Source organism: Schistocerca piceifrons, chromosome X (assembly GCF_021461385.2).
Source record: "Schistocerca piceifrons isolate TAMUIC-IGC-003096 chromosome X, iqSchPice1.1, whole genome shotgun sequence".
NCBI classification, from domain to species: domain Eukaryota; kingdom Metazoa; phylum Arthropoda; class Insecta; order Orthoptera; family Acrididae; genus Schistocerca; species Schistocerca piceifrons.
This window is the reverse complement of record NC_060149.1, coordinates 734,311,647-734,315,988: the sequence shown is the minus strand read 5'-3', so window position 1 is coordinate 734,315,988 and position 4,342 is coordinate 734,311,647. Positions and strand designations below refer to the sequence as shown.

General features: G+C 41.2%; 1 pseudogene; it reads right to left on the bottom strand.

Moving 5' to 3' along the window:
- Positions 1 to 3,374: 3,374 nt before the first annotated feature.
- Positions 3,375 to 3,492, bottom strand: LOC124723718 (annotated as a pseudogene).
- Between the last annotated feature and the right edge of the window lie 850 nt (positions 3,493 to 4,342).

Here is a 4,342-nt window from a genome sequence, read left to right as displayed (position 1 = left end):
GTTTTGCAGCTTGTAAAATTCACAAATTAATGTTTTTGGGATATTCATCTAGCATGAATAGCTACACCAATTGAGGTTAGAACTATCTGATTTGTTTTTTCAGTCACACCCAGGTCTCCGATGTTTACCGGACACTTTTTATTGGTTTATCACTCACATATATATGTTGACTGTTTCTTTTCTTCTTTACATTTTCTCTGCCCCATTGTCCTCGATTAGAAATACTTTTTTTGCAACCACTTTCAACATTCTCTGGTACACAAACATCTATGTTCCTCTGAAATTTGTATATCAGGGCTACTAGAAACATCACTTCAATTATTAAAATACTGACGTAACATACACAGTTCAAAGTGGGTCAAAATAACAATTTAGGAGAAGTGGGCATATAAGAAGAGAGATGTAACATCAAACATTACATAAAACGTACCTTTCTCGTACATAAATTTTATGTAACAACTCATAGCATTCCTATGTCGATAACTGTGCCAACGACATAGCAGACAACATCACTGAATGACGTAGCTCCTCCTCTCACTGAAAATGATGACGAGGACGTATTTTCGAACTTAGAGACTCTACTGCAGAAAACTTGGAAGAATGCCACGTTGTTCTACTTCCCATGACAGATGACAGAGGTCAGGAGTGTACTAGAAATGACAAAAACTCAGTTCTTCAAGTTTTGAGACATAGCCCCTCTCTCACTACACCGTTTGATTGCCACAGCATTTAGAGAGTAAACCTAACATTCTTCATATTAGCCCTTTTCGAGTGACAAATTACGTTACTAAGAAAATAAATCTTGAAGAGTGATACCACGTGCCCCCAATTGCTGTGTGCTATTGTGCAAGCAGACTTTCCCGCGGGACCCAGTTCTGTATGTTAGAGAGCAGTAACGCCAGACCATCATCTATAGGCAGTTGGTGACTCACTGACTGTGACAGCGATCACTGCCCTAATTAAATGCTTAATCATCTTAATAAATTCTTCCGTCGCTTCTTCGTAGAACAAATTCATAATTGTAAGTGAAAGGCGCATTGTTGTGTATATTCCACATACTGCACAACAACCACAGTACTGTACTTTCCATTTATAAATTCTTCACACTATTCGCTATCAGTTAATGCTGTCGTTGATCACTCATACATTATTGAATAATTTAGGACAATAAGATAAGCAGAATGTAGCTGGTATTACAGGAAACGTCGCAGGAGAAATTATCAGTTACTCTGAGAGAGATAGGCTGGAATAATGTTTTCATAGTAATATGAAAGCTCTGAACTTAATGCTGGAATCACCATGTTTGTACAGCCTATCTCAATCATAAACATTCGCTAGTCACATGGTTATTTCATCTCTTAATACCAAGAATAGCCTCCGTTGCACCATGAGCTATCAGAACAGCCAGAACTCATTCTGTCAGATGCTCGTAGGTCTTGGCAGAACTTTACTTTCTGCCTACAACTCTCCCCATAGGTTTTGTAATTGGTGTCGATAGGAAAGGGTGGGCGGACGGTTGTCCGCTGAAGGTGGGTAGAGGTACATATGATTTGGGCAGCCAATTTGTTGCTAACGCCCTTTATTAACAGTCATAAACAAGCATAGAGCAATGTGCCTGCAGTAGGCGGACAGCTGGCAGAGGGCAATGGATTCCAACCCGAGTGTCGTGGTACAAAAGCGCCTACAGGGGCATTTCTTGTGGATAGTCAAAAATGCAACAGGTGTTCCTGGCTGTCCTCGGAGAATACAGTGGTATCGTCTAGGCAGCGGCTTCAGCGTTGGGAACTCAGCGATTTATATCACAAAACGAATGGCAAGCGATGATATTGCTGGGCACCAAATAGAGCCGAAAACTCTGTTTTGGATCAATAATCCCTTCGTGACACCGACATTGTACATCCACTGTGGTAAAATAACGGCATTTCTACACATTGTCCAAGGTTTCAGTAATTTTCCGCAGTGGATAGGTAGGAGAGCAGTTTACGTTCTGGACCAGGAAACGTTAGACGATGCATCATTTATGGTTATCAGATAACCCTTCCAGCGTTGGGTACACTAGATGACCGTCACCTTAGGAGGTGGTATCAGGTTCTACAGTTGGGTGAGGTATATACTAGGTAATCCCTCTGCCCCCCAGGCCTGCCCATGCACCTGAGGCATTGCTGGTACCAGCACAGGATTGAATATACACAGTTTAATCCACTAATATGGAGTTCCGGTATCATTTTACAGATAATGCAATTGGGCATACTTGATTACCTTGACTATGAGTATGAAGTTTCGTTGACATGGACGTCAGGGGGCCCTGCCCATGCACAAGTGTGTGGTACACGAAATAGGTGTACTGACTTGAACAAGTTCTACCCACTGTTAAGGACTTGCAGGAGCTGGTTACGTGGTCTCCTAGTGGGAAAATGAAGGTCACTCTCTGGATCACTAGGATTCAATATCCCTCTCCTCCTCCTCCTCCTCCTCCTCCTCCTCTCCGAATTTTATAAGCAGAGCGCTTGAGTGGGTGGCTGCATTCTAGTGCTGTGCACCATAGCGGGAGTAATTTGTTATAAACAGTAATTTTCCTGAAGTGTTTCTTACAAATCCGTCACAGTTGCGGTACAAGTATTTAGGTAACTACTTTCGAACCAACTGGTTCATTATCAAGTCTGAATTACTGAGGCTACGATATTAAAAATATGTAAGTGAAGAGTAAGATACACAAATGAAATTACAAATATGAACGGTAATTACCTGTCTGATTAAGATGTACCTGCACTTCAAGTGCCTGAACTTATGACAAGTACCTGAAATTGGCAATACATGCATCCCTCAGTGGTGGTAGATATATGTCACAATATACATATGCTCACTATACAAGTCAAACTTCAACTGAAGGCAAACATAGCCAACTGTAGTAACAGGGAATGTTCGAGGAAGCTAGTGTCAAACTTCATATTTACGAGGGCGTCCGCACGCAATGGGAGCGTCGCTCTTTAAGTAAAAGAGTATCAAAGCAACTTTATAAAGCGTTTCAGTCAATATAATGAATGACAACAACAAAACATAAAATTGTTATACAAACACAAATTGTTAGGTCGCGCATATTAATGGCTATCTTCAAAACATTTACCTATCTAGAATCATTTGAAAAACAATGATTAATGTTCGTCTTAAAAAGACACTCCGTCTTCAGGCCACAAGTGGCCCATCGGGACCATCCGACCGCCGTATCATCCCCAGATGAGGATGGGGATAGGAGGGACGTGTGGTCAGCACACCGCTCTCCCGTTCGTTGTGATGGTTTTCTGTGACCGGAGCCGCTACTATTCGGTCGAGTAGCTCCTCAGTTGGCATCACGAGGCTGAGTGCACCCCGAAAAATGGCAACAGCTCATGGCGGCCCGGATGGTGACCCATCCAATTGCCGGCCCCGCCCGACAGCGCTTAACTTCGGTGATCTGACGGGAACCGGTGTATCCACTGCGGCAAGGCCGTTGCCAATGTTCATCTTACCAATAAATTATTACAAGTGACACTGACACAGCCGTAACAGAAACAGCACATCGCAGCACTGAATTATTACAAACATATTTCCATGCGCGACCAAATTATAATCGCCATGTCTTATACTCATTTTAGTTGTGCATAAATTTCGCGAAAACTACTGTGGTTTACTACAAAGGGCAAAACACAGGAATACATTACTTTGGGATTTTACATAAATATAATAATCATGCTGTTCTGGTCAACCATAGTACGTGATCAAAACCCTTTTCAACACAGTGTCTGCTCATAAATTATGACACGTTTCGATATTTTAATATCATGATCTGAGTTAATTTCTAGTTGGATAAGCTCATATACTACAAATCATATTCAAGTGATATTATGTGAACCACAAAGCGCTCTCATCACGAAATTTTGTTTCATACTTCGGGCAATACGTAATGATTTATCTATTTATCTACTGTGAGGGTGCCAAACCTGCTTTAGGGACTGGACTTTAAAAACACGTCAAACTAAGAATAGCCATGTCAGACCTGCATGTCAGAAGCTTCTACCTGTCATCAACATTCTACTTTTTAAAACAATCTAAATCGGAATTGTCAGTGCCATATGTGCTATGGCACCTGATGATGTATGTACATTGTTCTCTCACTGTTACTAACTAATAGCAATAACATAACGAAACACGAAATAAGAAGACACTGGTAATAATAAGCGTGCAATCAATCTAAGATACACATAAAATGATTAATGTGTAAGTGCAAAATGATTCCATTACAGAGGTAGTGCACATGTCCTGAAAAGCAAGCAACTTCGAAGAACGGTAGTCGCTAAAAGGTTGG